Consider the following 18,092-nt stretch of genomic DNA (forward strand, 5'->3'; position numbering starts at 1 on the left):
AAAACAACAACAACAACAACATAGTCATGTAAAAATAGTTTTTCTCCATATTGACTATCATCATCATTAACAATCAGGTGAAAAAAGGCCTAAGTGAATGAATGGATGAATTCATTGAAAAAAAATTTGAAACAAAATCTTTTTTATCATTAAACGCTATTCGATATCCATAGTTGTTTGAATGATGGTGGTGGAAACACCGAGAGATAAGGGGGAAAACGTAAAAAGTAAAAGTAACGATTAACAACAACAACAAAACAAATGACTTGATGAGAACATGGCCAACTACAACAACAACAACGAGAAATGATCATTAATCAATCTGAGGTTTTGTTTTTACGCACACACATACAGGCTACCTTAAATATTCATTCAGGTGAAAATAGTAACCATCACCTCAATTGATATAGCTACAACATAGTTGGATTTTTGTTTTCAATTTTCATTTTGAATCAATGAAAACAAGGTAAGAAAAAAATCAATGATTACTTGATTTCAATCGGTAATGATGGTGGTGGTGGCTGTCAAATTTTATTCCCCGAACTACAAAATGAAAAAAAATCTGGATGAATGAAATTTTTTTCTTCTGAATGAAAATCCAGAAAATATCATTTCAACAATGACATAACAATGGTGTTAAAACAAAACGATTCGAAAACAATTAGTAATTTTGATGATTATGCAATATTACATAAAACAAAGCAAACAAACCGAATTAATTAATGAACCGAATAAATTGAGAATTCGCTTTCACATCATGAAACAATATTCATTTGTTTCGAAAATTACCAATATCATTTGGCACTAATCATTTTTTTTCAAGAAAAACAAATGAAACAAGCCAACCAGCCAAACATACGAATCAATTGGCTAAAAACGAAAGAATTTTTTAAATGGCATTCACACTTGTCTGCCAAAATATCACCACCACACATCAAAAGACATCAAGCTAAGAAAATTAGTGAGAAATCGAAATGGGGAAACAAGAAAAAAAAACCTAAATGAAATTGCAAGTGCAATCATCATCAATGATGATGATCACCATCCGAAGAAGAGATTCTTACCAAAAAATTCTTACATTCAAATTGATCAATCGATTCGATCAATCGATCAATCAATCAAAAAAAAAAGTGTGCATGTTTTTTGGCCACCAGAAATAAAAACTATTGAAAAAGATTTTCTTTTTCAAAGACAACTGATCATCATTGAAATGCTGATCAGTGAATATAACACACATCAATCAATCAACAACAAACAGCAACAACTAATGAATGAATCCAGTGAACCAATCAAACAAAACCAAACAAAACAAAACAAAAAATGAAACTTTCCAGCCCAATTATTATTTTTATTATGATTATCATAAGGATGCGCGAAATTTTTTTCCAAATATTTTGAAAGTGTTGAACAAATTTTTGTTTTGTTTCATGGAAAAAAATGGAAATAATGCGAACGACAACTATGACTGATGATGATGATTATTATTATTGATTAAATTCAAATGTTGGATTCGGCCAACATCATCAAATTATGGTGTGTAAAACAAATACAGAAAACATACACACACACACATTGACTTTACAGTAAAAAATGTAAAACATCATCCATTCAAATTCGAATAACCATCATCATCATCATCATCATTTAATTGTTTTTTGTTTCTCGTTGCTAAGCATCAATAATGATTATTGGTGAATTATGTGGTCATGGGAAATTTTTGTACGATGATTTCAACAACAAAAAAAATTATTCGAGGATTGTTTAAATGTTTTTAAAATTTTCAAAAACATCCAAAAACAAACAAACAATCAGTAAAAAAATAAAGTGAAGATGACAAAAAAACAAACAATCCATTATCATATTGATAATTAAATGATTGCAATCAAACAAACAAGCAAACGAGAAAAAAAAACATTTTTCCAATTTATGTAAATAATAATTTGATTGATTGATTGATTGGTTATTGAAGGCATACAGAAAAATCAATATTGAACCAACTACATTGTTTCCATTGAAACAACAATGTTTTGAAATTTAATTGTTTTTGTTTAAAAAAAAATTCAAATATTTTCATTATTCATTTGAAATCAATTAATCAACAATCGGAAATGAAAAACAATCGATATTTTATATTTTTATCGATATGAGTAATCGATAGAATTCGAAATTCTTTCCCATTTTTTTTCTTCGATTTCTTTATTCGAATACAAACACTTTTTTTTTCTTGAAGGGTGGATGAACTAAAAGTCAATGCATTATACCATTTATTGTCGTGGTTTCAAGTACCCTCATCATCATCATCAACATCACCATAATCAAAGTTTTCTTCTTATGATGATGAGATTATCCCATTGAAATGTCTTTGATGATGATGATGGTAATGTTGTTGTGTTTCGCCAACATTTAAAATGATTACAATTCACACACAAAGACAGAGAGAGAAACCATTGATGATGATGATGATGATGAATTCGATTACGATTACACAAGATGAGATTGAGAGAGAAATGATTATGATGAATTCAAAACAAAACAAAAAAAAACACTGATCACTTTTTTTTGGCTAAAAAAAAGATCATCATCATCATAATTTTAATTGCAATTAAATCGGATTTTAATTAAAATGATGGCTATGTTGTAATTCCTAAAACAGCATAGCATAGGATAACAGAATGAAATCAAAACTGGTGATTAAAGAATTTTTTTGTTTAAAAAACATTACAAAACACAAGGCCAGGTAAATTAGTCTTGATGATGTCGAATTTTGTATTGAGCAAAACAAAAAATAAGAAAACAAATTACAAATTACGGCTGATCATCACGATGATTATGATGATGGTCATTTAATTTAAATAATTTTAAATAAGATTTTGTTCTTTTTCATATAAAAAAATGATTCAACTTTTTGTTTTCATTTTAATTGTAAATTCAATAAAAATAAGATTATTCGAGATATTTTTTCTAGAGTGTTGAAAAAAATGTTGATTAACAATGTGCTTTTTGAATCTGGAACACAGAGATCAAAATCAAATTGTTTTCAAAAAAAAACTCAATGATTAAAATTTTAAAATAAAAAAAAACCAAAATAAATCAAGTATCGAGCGCCAGCCACAACGAATGAAAAAAAATCAAGAAAACAATTGAAAACAGCAAGGTTATAATTAGGAATTTTTAATCTTTTATTTCAATTCATTAAAATTAAATTGAAATCGATCAAAAAATGATCAATTTCGTAATGAAAATTGAATGAAAAATTAAATACGTATCAATCCGAAAAACAATCACATTGATCAAATCAATCAATCAATCAATGTGATTTCTAATTGAATTCTGTTTCTCTTTTCTTTTTTTTCTCCAATAGATATTTCTAAATCGAACTGATCGATTGTAATCTCTATTTTTTCAATCCGCAACTACCAACATCCTTATTTAAAAAAAAACAGAAAAATTTCGGGTGATCCACAAAACGATACAATTTGATGATGATGATGATGGTCATTGGCTCAACCGAGAGCAGCAACAGCAATCATCATCATTTTCATTTCAAGCCAACGATAGTAAATGATTGATTGATCTGAATTTTTCAACCAAAATGATGATGATGATGACGAATAAAAGGTAATCAACACACACACGGGCAGTCATGGCTAAGAAAAAACACGAAAATTACATTAATTAACATCACAAGTAACTACAAAACGATGTAATAACAATCAACCAACCAAAGAATTGAATTGAATAATCTTTTTTTTGTCCATTGGTCTGTATAATCAATTTCATTAAATTTCTTAGTTTTCTGCAGTCAAATCAAAACAAGAGAGAGATAAACACAGAATCTTAAGCAATTTGAAAGAGAAACAAAAAAAAAAACGATTTCAATTCTATTCCATCATCATCATCATCATCAGTGGTGGTAGTAATTTCCATTTCAAGGTTAATTACTCTCATTAGAATTTTAATAAAAATAGAAAAAAAGAAGAAAAAATCTAAGAGATTTTCCATCTGCAAATATCATATATGCACATCCTTAAGATAATGTTTAGATAACCAGAATTTAGTTAAGATTTACTTGTAAAAAAGAAACCAAATGAGAAAATAAATGTAGTGGAAAATTTTTCTTCAATGGGCATCATCATTTTCGAATTTAAAATTTCACTCCAAAAAAAATGATGAATGATTGAATTGAAAACACAATGTTTTTATTCCGGTTTCCAATTAATCAATAAATTTGATTTTTGAATAACAAAAAAATCACTCTCATTATTAATTGCTCGATATGTATAACAAATGATCATTACAAAAACCAAAAAAAACTAAACAAGTTTTTTTCCCTAAAAGATTTCTAAATATAAAGAAATGAAAAACTGAACAAACTACACACGCTGTGTTGGAATTTGTTGTTGTTGTTGTCGTTGAACACTTTGAATTTTCAAAACATTGAAATCTTATTGTCTACCGAGAATAATGATGCGGTATCGTATCTTCTACACATCTTTGTATTATCATTTTTTTTCGTTATGGTTATTAATTAGCATTTTTCTTATTTTTTCATCATCTATACTTAAGAAGATGTTTCGTTGTGTTTTGTTTGAATCGAATCGAAATAAACACAAGCATTGTTTGATTGAACAGAAAGAAAGAAAAAAATTTGATTTGCTTGTCTTGTTTTGTTGAATAACAACAATTTCTTTTACATTTTGATCATCATCCATGATGATGATGATGATGGTAACAATTAGTTCAATGTTGTAACGAAAGAAATAATCAATATATATAGAAACCAACAACATGCCAAACAAAATTCAATTCAAATGAATGGAAATGAAGCAAAACAAAACGTTGAATATATAGAAATAGAGCTAATAATTAAAAAAATTCATATTTTTCATCCTCATAGAAATTCATAAAGAGAAAGAGAAAAAAAGGTGGAGGCCAAATTACTTGATGAACAATTTTTTATTTTGTTTCCAACAACAAAACATGAAGCAAAAACATTTAAAATAAAGCTAAAGAACCATCATCATCAATGAAATGAAATGAATGAATAAACATGGACTAAATTGAGATTGTGCTGTATGCCAATCAACGAAATAAGATTTTCTTTTTTTTGCAGAAAAAATGACCAAAAAAAAAAAACACCACTATACAACAAGCCCAGTTTGTTTGGATTTGAAATTTACCGAATTAAAAATCTTGACAACGAAGGCAGAATATAAGAAAAAAATTAATATAAAACATTTGGGCGCATAACTTTATTTTTCTCTCCTGTTGTATACAGCTTCAATCCATTGTTTATGTGCATTAATTCATTCAATTCATATGCAGATCAAATCCTATAAAATATGAAGAAAAAAAAATCCAAATTTCTGATTAATAATCATCATTGTGCAAAAAATTAAAACCTGATTAATAATGAAACGCATGCGCTCTTTATTCATGATCAAGTGAAGAAAAAAAAATTCCACCTTGAATTGATCCGGAACCATCATCATCATCAACATCAATAAAGTCGATAAAAAATGAATTACAGGCAGGAGGTCAATGAAAAAAAAGCTTTTTCTTTATTGGTGGTTGTTTGTTCGGGTCACCATATCAGCTAAACATACACATCAAATTTCAATATCTAAAAAAATGTAAGAAACCACAATAAGAAAAAAACATACACATGATGCTTTTGTTGTTGTTGTTGTATGAACCAAATATTTTATTATATCGTGCTGTGCAATGAATCAATGAAAATGGCAAATATGATTCTTATTATATAATCACATCTTATATGAAAAAAATAAGAATACCTAGCCTGCGATTATGATTAGCCATATTTTTCTCTAGTCATCTATCCATTCTCAATAGATTTGTACGATTCCATCATTCAATCATAGTTCGTCGATTCGTATCAAATATATATCGATCACACAGGAAAAAAAGATGAATCAATAGGTTCAGACAAATAAAAAAAGAACAAAAAACAAATTCATTTGAAAACTTTTTGTTTTAATTCTTTATTCTAAATAGTCATGATCTTAATGATAGTTTTTTCTCTTTTTTTTGGATTGAAAATAAATATTCAATTCAATTTCAAATAAATCTGCATATTTATGATGATGAGGATTCGATCGAATACAGGGTGTTATTTATTTATTTATTTCTTGATTCCAAAAAGTTCAATCTACAAGGAAAAAGAAAAAAAAAGAAAATTATTAAGTCCACTACCACCACTACTACCTAACTGCTTTTACATACCTGTTTTTTGTTGTTGTTGTTGAAATATTACAATATGACTTCTCGAATGAGTAAAGGAAAAAATATGTATATTTTTTTGAATTGAATAATCTGAATAAAAATGCAAATCAATCGATCGATCGATTGATGATGCTCTATACACATTCACAAATAGATATGAATGACCACTTGATTGGATTGATAGGTTTTTTTTGTTCTTATCTCATCATTGATTGTGTGGTTTTTTTCTAGTGGCAACAAAAAATATAGTAAAAAATTACCAATTCTTTTAGTTTAAAATATTGAAAAAAAACTTACAAAAATCAAAGGGCAAAAGTTTTTCTACCTGAAAAAAACACAATAGAAAATACATAATAATGGCAATAAATAAGATGATGATACGGGTGTGTGTAAAAAGTAAATTTTTCCTTCTTTTTTTTTGGTTGATATGTGACCTAGGTCATCATCATCCACCACATCACACCAATCAGCATGACAGGTAAGGATGATGATGATTCTTGTGCACATTTCGTTGGATAAGATGATGCCAAACAAAAAAAAATTTGCCATATTTACCCACACACACACACACACAAATCATTCACATCAAATTTTAAATTCATTCATTTCATTCAGATTTAAAATATGCTGAATTAATTGTTGAATATACACAATTAAACATCATCATCAACAACATTGGTTATTGTTGAATATTTTATTTAAGAAGGAACAAAATTTCAAGATTCTCATCATCATCAGTTCAATCATAAAATTTGAATCAGAAAAGCTCGAAAGAGTGAAAATAACTATTCGTCGATAAATCAAACAAAAAACGAAATGATTTTTTTCGTATGAACAACATTCAAAAAAGAAAAAGAAACATCATCCAAACAGAAAGATAAAAATGCCGACTAAATAAACGTAAAGATAACAACAACAGAATTCGGTGAAACAACAACCATAATTTTTTTAAAAAATGAAAATGAACAACAATAACAGATGTCCATAATGACCATTCAACAGAAGAAAATAATTGGAAATCATCATAATTTTTTTAAAGCCATAATTTGCCATAAAGTCATTTTAATTGTCATTTTTTTTACTTCATCCAAAAGAAAATTATGTAAACGTGCTGTATATTTTACAAATGCACATTAAAAATTTTTCGTTACATATTAAAGTTAGCAACAAAAAAAAATCGGTTATAACAAAAATAAAGTTTAACCTGACCTTGAGAGTTTGGAGAATAATAAACACAAACACACCAATCAAAAGTACAGAGACTAATAATATTTTCTTAATATTCTGCCTCATCATAATATAGCATGTTTCACCCTTAATTATCAGTTATAATCAGTAATTTTTTTTTATAATTATAATCGACCCAACCAAACATACAAATTCATTATCAATCAATCAATGTTGAAGGAGAGGAAAGAAAGAAAAAATTTATAACGAAAATCATTATGGGGATTAATCCCAACCACAGTATAAAAAAATCTTAATCAAACATTTTCTCAACTTCCCTCCATTTGTAAACAAACAAATGGTAACAAAAAAAACATCAAATCTAATGAATATTTGAAATTGAAATAATTTTCCCTATTCTTTTATTAGATCAAATATGAAAGTACAGCAGAACAAACCACAAACAAAATAAAACCATTGGACAACAACAACAACAACGAAAAAAAAAAACATTTTTTTTTCGTTCACACGGTTTTTTGGGATATTTTATCAATAAAATATTCATTATCACTATGACAACCAAAACAAGAGAAAAAAAGCTAAACTCTCTCTCTCTCTTTCATACAACGATGTTTGCGTAATGATAACCAAAAAAACCACCACCACCAACACACAAAAAATAATTATCATAAACGATGATTGAATCATGATCAAAATCTATCCAAAACACATTTTATCATAAAATAGAAAACCAGAATCAAATATTAAAATATTGAGAATATGTCATCTATCCATGTGTGTTTATTAATTAAAATATCAAGTCAATATCATCATCATCATCACTCACTACTCTCTCAATTGGAACAGATTGTGTTTGTACAAAAAAAAATCAAAATTTGGATGGTTACAAAAAAAAACTCGGATAGAGATAAAGAAATAGCAATGTATTGAATCCAAAAAAAATTGCTTGTTAGTTGTTGCGGCTGTCGTTGTTGCTGATGATGATGATGATGATGGTTAAATAAATGATCAACAACAACAAAAATAGGAAAATAGAATGAATATATCAAACAAAAAAAAAAAAGTAAACATGTCAGGCTGAGAAAGAAAGCTAGCAGATTTTTTTATTTCCAAAAAAAATATTGGTTCTGTTCTGTGATGGGAATGCATGCAATACAATGCGAATAATGAATCTGGAAAAAAATGAAACAAAAATCAAATTTCAACTTGAAACAAAACAAGATAATGACTAATCAACAAAACTAATCGAAAAAAATTCTTATTATATTCATTTCCTGAATCAAACAATTGAAAAAGAATTCAAATTTTTTTTGTTCATTGTTAAAACAAAAAAATCTTTTCAACAGAATTCTGTAGAATTTGTCAGAATGTAGAAAAACGGATTGACACCCATTATTCTGAAAAACAAGGCTGGTTATTATCGAAAACCCATTTCCATAGAATGCAACATTGCATTAATTATAGCTATATAGTCGCCATTTATTTTATCTTCTTTTTTTTGGTGTTAAATTCGAGAAAAAACTAATTTACCCTTTTTATTTCTCGTTCTCAAATGTATACACACAACAAATGCAATACATCACCAATAGTAACGTTAAAATAACAAAAAAATAAAAAAAAGGCCAAGGGGAAATTGTATAATAAATATTAGACAGACCGATAGTCAGTTAAAGATAATCAAAAGTAACAGTAGCAGTAGCTAATCCTATAATGAAAAAAACACAAAAAACTCTTTCTCATTAAATGATTTTTGTCATTAAATTCGGTTGTCATAAAAATCAAATAAACGGAATTGAATGAAAAAAAAATCGATACCGATTCCTTACTATTTTCTTAACCCAAACAAGAATATCAAAACTATTTTAACCGAAATAATATTTCCGATTTGCTTTGTTTTGTTTTATCTTTTTTTCCCACTATATCCACAACAATTGACCGGAATCAAAATAGTGACATACTTATTTCCTTCATTTGATTTATTCATTCATCATCATCATTCATTCATTCATTATCATTGGGATATTTCGTTGACCTTTTTTTCTTTCAAGTTTTTTCATTATTTTGCATTTGATCAATATCCAACATTTGTTTTTTTTTCGTTCTTGAATGATAAACACAATAAGAAAGAAAATTTTTCAAATTAAAAATGTCAATATTGATGATAATGATATGTAATGAATGAATAAATTAGAGAAAATCTATTCAAATTTTTAGTTTTTTTTAAACAAACACATTGTCATCATTATAAAATTAAAGAAAGTTATATAAAAAAATAAATAAATCAAGAATTTTTGGCAAACTTTTCCATGTGAAAAAATCAGCTAGAAACAAAATTCAGATCAAACTATTCAAGCGCATCATAATAATCAATTTTTTTCATTTCATTTCGTTGTTATTGTTGACACTTTTAAATGAATTGAATTGAAATGAATATCTTCGATCACCATGATCACCACAACCATAATAATAATAATAATAATGATAATGAAATGTTTGTTTTTTTCATCATTTCAGATAATCATCAATTCATTGCATTTGTTGTTTTGTGTTTGTTATTGGCAAATGGTGAACAATAACAATAACAAACAAACAAACAAAAAAATTTTCAAAATTTTCATTATTGATTAAATTAATTGAATTTTTTTTCTGTATTTGCTAGCTGGGTTTGTTTTCAAAATTGTTGGAAAATTAGTGGGTATTTTTTTGGTGTGTGTGTGAATCAAATTTTTTTTCCTTGAAAACTAATAATTAGGACTATAACTTCGGATATATTTGGTGAAAACATGATTTCACATTGTCATTACTTCTTTAATGAATTTTTTTTGTTGTTGCTTAAATTCAAATTCAAATTACCTTTGATTTTAATTCAGTTTTTTCATTGATGATCGACGATTTTGTTTGTGTTTTTTGTTCATCGATGATCGATGATAATAAAATCGATTGAAACACATTCAAACACAAAGAACAGAAAACATATAAAAACAGAAAAAAAAGGAAAAATTATTACAGAACCAAATGAATTTGGCATACGAAACACAAACACAAACACAGAAGACACGAAGAAGAAAAAAAAGAAAAAACACAGGAACCGCTGACCATATAGATAAACTGATGGAACTGTGATGTTATGAAACAAAAAAGGCTGTGTTGAATTTCATAGATTTATTCAAAAAGAATCCATCATCACCAACACCATCGACACATAGGAACTTGAAATTGGATTTTTTTTTAATGAAACAAAACACAAAAATCTTGTTGTTGTTATCATTGTTGTATCAATCAATTTTATCTTTATGTTTAAAAATATTGATTGAATTTTGCATACTTAAAAGGAACTTTGATGATGATGATGATGATGAGTTGATGATGTCGATGATAAAATCATTATTAGATTTTATTTCAAAACAATGCAATTTGGCCTGCAAAATAATAAAAAAATTAATTGGAAAAAATTAATTTAAAAAAATTGATCAATCAAAAAATTGACAACCAAAACTTGTTGGATTTTATATAAGGCACATTTTTCAAAATCTTTGATTCTCATAGATCACAGAATTTCAAATAGATCAATAACATCACACACATGCACATGTAGAAAGAATAACATTTATATGATGTTTAATGTGAATTTGAAAAAAAAAATTTGTACGAGTGGTTCGCGCCAAGTGGTTTTAATATTTGCCATAGATTGACACCGCGAAAAAGAAATAACGACGAGAGAATGTGTATGCAACGGCGATCAACAACCAACTTCTTATTCATTTTGATGATCAATGTTGCACATGGTATGTGTTACGTTTACGTAGTTTTTTTTCTTACATTGGAAAAGTATGTTGTTCCCTAATTATTATTTTCTTTTAATTTCTCTCCTCCTTTTTTCTTATCACCAATACCTTTACTACCGCACACACACACACACACATTTATAATCACACATCAATTGATTTTGTTTGTTCTATCAATTTGTTTCTGTCTGTTATCCCCGAAAACAATAACAACAAAATTTAATGTTCCGGTTTTGAACAGAAAAAGAAATCAAGTACGAAATAGTCATAATGTAATGGCTATAATAATAACGTAATGGTTTTAAATTACGAAATGTTGATAAATACGTTATCAATTCATTCTTTCGTTCAGAATTGTGACTACAGTGTTTCGTTTTTCGTAAGTTAGTTATTTACGAAAAAAAATTTAAATTGTAATGTCATGAACATCATCATTATCAATGAAAAAAAGAGAAAAGAGAATTGTAAGAGAAAACGGGGCGGCCACACTGCATTTGCAATGTAAAAATTAAAAGAAAAATTGATAGCAGCATTACATAATGATATAATTGATGGATATGAACAAGAATAACAACAACAAAAAAAAATTAAAGTAAAAATTCAAAGATTTTTTTCAAATCTTGTTGTTTGGGTTATTGTTTTAAAAGGATGCTTCGTTGATGTAAGTGTGTGTGTGTGTGAGAGAGAGACACTAATTGCTTCACACCTTCAATTCAGTTCAGTTTATTCTTGATAACACTAGTGTGCATCTCTTTCTCTCTTTATGTTAGATTTCATTTTGCCGCTAGAATTTGTTTTCCGAAAAAAAATTCAAACAGAATCAGAAAAAAATTTGAATTCTGCGCATGAACATCAAACAGATACACACACGCACACCGAACAAATATGATCGGAGGAAACAATCGATCGATTCAAAATCAATTCATCAATAACAATGAAAAAAAACACACATTGATTCAAAAAAATGTGGAAATTGTATGGACGGCCACCGGTTGGATATACATGTATCCAATGACAGGATTTTTTAAATTAAAATTTAAAATTTTTTAAACAAAACAAAAAAAGTTTAATGTGACATCTGTTCTGAAGGAAGCAGAAATTGTTTCATATTTCAAAACGATTAATAATGATGATGATGATTGACAGATTCAATGAATCTCAATGAAAAATGAAAAGATATTCACAAATGGATAATTTGTCTCGGTACACACTCACAACTGATTGTGAAAATGAACATTGACTGACACATGACATTTGTTCCAAAATGAAAAAAAACAAAAATTCAACGTCGACGTCTTACATTGATGATGATTTGTCAACAATGACACGTTGACCTTTCATACCAACCTACCTTTCATTGATTTTTTCATTAAATTCTCTCTATTCACACAAAAAAATTTGTTACAACGTAATTTTTTTTTGCAAACTATCAAGGGTCCACCACGAATACATGCACAAAAAATGTATTGATAAACTTACCGATCGGAATCAAACGGTGATCATTAAATTCATAATGATGATAATGGTGTAATTGATGATGAATTTTAGAGGAAAAAAAAATTCAGGAACGTTTCTCCATTCAATGCATTTTTTTGAAAATTGTTTGTTTTTGTTTCAACAGGAACCTGCGTGAATGTTGTAGTTGTTATTGAAAATGAAATTTTTTTTAGGAACTTTTTCGTAAAGTTTGTCATGAGATTTTGGGAACTTTGTATTTCGGTTGTTAGATAAAAGATTGACAGGAACTTGTTTGTGATTAGTGTGCGATTGATTTAAAGGAACTAGAAATATTTTTTTTAACGGATGGATCATCAACGACAATCAATGGATTTTATCATTGAAATAGGAACATTTTGTTGTTGTTGTTGTGGTTTTTTTCTTAAATGTTGATGATGATAGGAATGATTTTAACAAGGAACTTTGAAATTATTTTGAATTCAGTTCATTCAGAACCATCATAGTTCAGAATACCATTGACGCCCAAAAAAATTGGGCGCCAAAAGTTTTTTTTTCGAATCATCCGAAAACATTGAAAAAATTTTAAGTAGAAAGATAAATAAATACGATATGTGTATTGTAGTGTGTTATATGTGTGTGTGTGTATGTAGTGTATGCTGTGATTGGAACGAATGACTGAATTTGACTGATTTTGAAAAATATAATGGAAAAAAATGGGAACAATTTTTTTTAGTGTCAAATTCTTTTTCTCTATCATCATCATCATCATCATCATCATTCTCAGATGCATATCATATTCCAGTAGCTACTACCACCAAACTAACCAACCAAGTGCATGATGATGTATATTGGATGCGGCGCACAACTCACCATAACTCATTCACAATTTTTATTTGTATCCTTGTATATTGAATGGAAATGAATCAAAAGTAAGCATTGGATGAAGAAGTATTCGAATGGAACATCTGAGGGAAAAAAAGAAAGCGCACAAGTAAAAAAAACCGAGAATAACGAGCATCAACAACATTCATGGTTTTTACCGTATTTCTAAAAAAATTATCCATTTTTTTTGCTGCTAACACTGATGATGATGAAATAGCTGCTGCTTTATTCTTTTCGGGATCGTCGATTATTATTATTATTATATTTCAGTTTTTTTTCGCTCTCTCGACTTTTCCCTTGTTCCAAAAAAAAACTCACCCGGGTTCAACACTTTACATCACAATTTTTCCATTTTCATCATATCCATTCATTTGGTAAATGTGCATATTAATAGTCATCATCATCATCCTCATGGTCCAAGGGTTACCACCACCACCATCATCACTCTTACTCTGACGATCGATTCGTTACCCTATTCTTTCATGTTGTTCAATAACAACAAAACGCGTGCTTTTTTTAATTTTTCTGTGCGTGTTGTAATTATCATCATCATCATCAAATGAAAGAGAAGGGTTCAACAGAGAAAAAAAAATTAGAAAATGGTTGGATGATTCTACCATTTTTTTAATGAATACTTTTATTTCTAGTTGATAAAATTCACAGCTTAATACCACTATCACCACTACCGTAAGGGTTATGATTTTGGCTTTGGATTCCCCACCCTCACACTATTTGAAAGTAAACCACACACACACACAATTAATAAGGCCCTATGGCCACTAATCAATGAATCAATTTTTTTTCATTCGAAAATTCAAATCTGTGACACACAGGCCAAGGTCGACAGATTTCATCTTTCACTCTCTTATGAAAGAATTTTTCTTTTTTTGGAACAAACAAGCAATTTTAAATTTGTTGTGAAAAAAATTGTAGGCTATTAATGAATCGAATTGAATCGGACACGAGGCACTGACATTATTTTTCTGTTTGATTTGTCGTTTAGACAAACCTAAAAATGTTATCATCATTCGAATACGACAAACACAGTTTGTCAATGAATGAATGAATGCACGATGATGACAATGTTACAAATTTTATTTCGTTACTTTGAATTTTCATTTTATGAAATGAAAATCGCTTTAAAATGAAAAATGTCATGTCATATTTGTTCGTGATTGTTACTGTTAATTCTAATGTTATCTAAATACTAACTGCCTGTTTTCTCATATCAATCATTTCGATGATGATGATGATGATGAACGGTACTAAGGGATTTTCCACTAAACGGATTTTGGATTTTTTTTTCTTTTTGGTCCTCTCAATTTTTATAAGTGTGGGTGTTGATGACACTGATGGCTTGTATATTCTCTTTCAATTGTTTCAATTATTTAATGGAAAAAAATCAACAACAACATCATCAATAAAGAGTATTTTCAAATGGAAAACTCTTTTTGTTTCAATTTAGCCAAAGGGCAATTCATTTAAATGACAAATGATTTTAGATGATGATGATGTATTGAAAATTTTGAAAAAATTGATCTATTTGTAAAGGGTTCCAGTAATGAATTAGTATCTTTCGAACTTAATTAAACATCACAGTAAACATAGAGAGACATTATATTCATTTTTGTTACTCAATCGTAAAGAAATTCATCAGCATTATCATTGAATGATTGTGATGGCGCCCATCTCATTAAATTATCGGCATTCCATTTTTATTTTACTTTTCATTGAATGTCGAATCATATACAGTGAAAAAAATGCAAGAAAATTTATATGAAAGTAAAAAAACGGCAAATTAATGAAAATAATTTATAATTTACAATAATGAAATTGACATTTTTTTTCCATTTTCTTTTTGCAACTTCTTCTTTTCATTTCGGTCTATGGTTGTTGCTAAAGAAATGTAATCATCAGCATCATTGGATCATATAATGATAAAAGGGCAGTGAAACAAAAATAAAATTTACCCAAAAGTTAGAAACTTAAGGCAAAAAAAAAATTGTTAATGTTACCTTTGTATGTTTTTCTTTCAACACCAAGACAAAACAAGGGGAAGTGGAAAAAAGATTCATATAGAATATGAAAGAATGAATGGAAAAATATTTCAAATCATATTAATGAGCTCGACAACAACAACAGCAAAAATAAAATGGAAAAAAACATGGATACATTTGAGCCGCATCATCATTATCATTATCATCATCATCATCATTTTACTTTCCCTTTTTCTTTTCGTTTTCGAGTTTAATTAATGAAGCATCATTTTTTGAATGAATGAATGAATCATGCTCAGTGTGATTTTAGTGCAGTTATTTGCATCCTTTGAATAATTTTTTTTTGTTTTTAGATTCGCCGCATCTATTTATTCTCTTCATCATTATTATTATTAAAAGTTTTACACAATTTAAACCAAATACAATCAGCTTACCAGAATGTTATCAACAAAAACGATCAATTTCAAATATTTATCATAACGATGATAATGAAAAAACAAACTTCAATTCAAATCATAAATTCAAACGTAAATTTTGTCAAACAACAAAACATTCACAGTTATTTTGAATGAAAACCTCAATAAATTCAATTTTTTCAAAATTTAATTCACCAACATCAATTCTATTGGATCACAATCACAACAACAATGTTTATCATTATCAAAGACATACCTTACTAATTGTATTGATTGATGTCAGGGAATGAACATATGAACACAAAAATGATTGAAAATGAAATTGAAAAATTTCATTTTCAAACAAGAGAATTTTTTTTCATTTTCATAAAATGAAAATAATAATAATTTCTAATTTAAATTAGAAATAATAAATGAATGAATGAATAAACGAATAGAAGAAAGAAAGTAAATCAAATTCGGAATTCTTTTCTCTCTCTCCATCTTTGCAATTATTCTAATTTTTTTTTGTTCATCGAAAGAAAATTATTATTTCATTTTGTTGGATGACGTTGTGAAAGACAAATTTTAGGAATTTTGTTTTCATTGTCAATGAGACAATCAAACTAAATGATTTTTTTTCTCACTAATTTAGATCCATAAATTTTTTTCTATTCGCTGTTTCCCTCTGGCACCATAAGTGTTTGTTTGCTATCTAATCGATTTATTGTTCATTATTTTTTTCAATTAAATTTCATTATTAAAAAATTTAAAAAAAAACAACTAAAAATACCTTTTGAATGCGTGGGTGAAAGAATGAATGAATGGATTGAATGAACTGATAGATAACTGGTTGGCTGGCCAACTGATCATAATAATAGAAGTCGATTGATTGGAAATGATGTGTTCAAAAAAATTTGCAATGAAAAAATTTACAGGTGATTCCTGAAGATGAAAAAAAATCATAAAATTCATTCGATTTCAAATTAAACACTGATGATGATTTCATTCATTTTGCAAAAACTTATTCGATCCAAGTTCCACGCAAAAAAAGAAACGAATGAAAAACATCTTCTACTAAACATCTGTTCATCATCATCATCATCATATAAAATCATTATCGTTGTGCGTTTGTGTTAATTAATTATTCACAACATTAACAACAACAACAACGACGTTAATTGCATATTCGAAAGAATGAATTTTTTTTTGATAGGCCCTTATTTCTTAATTCATGATTATGGAAGTAGTCATAAAAATAAAGAAAATGATGATATCTTCAACTATCTAACTATATAAAGAATAAAATAATAATGAAATGTATGGGATGCCCATCATCATCATTATCATTATCATTAGTGAGATATATGTTTAATGTAATTAAAAATTAGCAATCATTATTTTTTCCCCTTGGATAGCAAAAAAAAAGATGCGGCCTAACATTGGATCACTTTTAGATGATCAACTCCCACATTTTATTCACAATTTCATGATAATGCATATATAATACATACATAGATATTTCATTCATTAAGCTTTTTTGTTTAATTACTTATTCGAGGAAAAAAACAATAAATGAATGGAAAAAGTATAAAGAAGGAGAGAGATGATGTATAAAAGATATCATCTTTATGCTACTAGCAGTAGATTTCAACAGTATAAGGCATGGCTAAATTAGTATTGCGCACGACAAACGTAGTTGGTTTTAGTTTTAGTGTTTTTTTTTGTTGATTTTCATCATTATTTTTTGCAATTAATCTTTTCCTAATTAAATGCTATGCATCGTGATGATGATCATGAAATACTAATGGGAAAAAATAGGCGGTTACTTACCTACACAACAAATGCATAGTTTTTGTTTTTAACAAAAAAATAAAAATAAAAACACTATATAGATGTTTATGGCGCCAAACTAAAAATGAAAACAGTATATATCAAAGGAATGAACATTTTCTGGAACCTTTTTTTTTCTCTCTTCTAATGATGATCAAAAATGATTTCAACATTGAAGAATTTAATTAATGAGACACAGTAGCAACAACAACAACACTAATTATAATTAAATGTTCGATGGAAACATTGGGAGAAAAATTTCTTTTTGCGATAGATAATTTCATTTTGTTTCGACAATTTGAAATCAAAGA

General features: G+C 27.7%; 1 protein-coding gene across 5 annotated transcripts in view; it reads right to left on the minus strand.

The window, feature by feature from the left end:
• The window catches only part of zfh2 (Zn finger homeodomain 2), an 85,153-nt gene extending 72,087 nt beyond the window's left edge, over positions 1-13,066 (minus strand). The window contains exons 1-2 of one of the 5 annotated variants that reach the window (XM_075824835.1): positions 12,696-13,065; positions 10,285-10,850 (exon numbers count right to left, since the gene is read on the minus strand). The gene's annotated coding sequence lies outside the window, so the exon portion shown is untranslated. Of the gene's footprint in view, positions 1-10,284; positions 10,908-12,695 lie in introns of those variants that run through there. The other 4 variants (XM_075824834.1, XM_075824829.1, XM_075824832.1 and 1 more) reach the window with 4 other exon arrangements.
• Positions 13,067-18,092: the final 5,026 nt, after the last annotated feature.

This window comes from Dermatophagoides pteronyssinus, unplaced genomic scaffold, assembly GCF_027571235.1.
Source record: "Dermatophagoides pteronyssinus isolate colony J.1.1.1.1 unplaced genomic scaffold, Derpt_VIB-CSIC_2022.12 sq0002, whole genome shotgun sequence".
NCBI lineage: Eukaryota > Metazoa > Arthropoda > Arachnida > Sarcoptiformes > Pyroglyphidae > Dermatophagoides > Dermatophagoides pteronyssinus.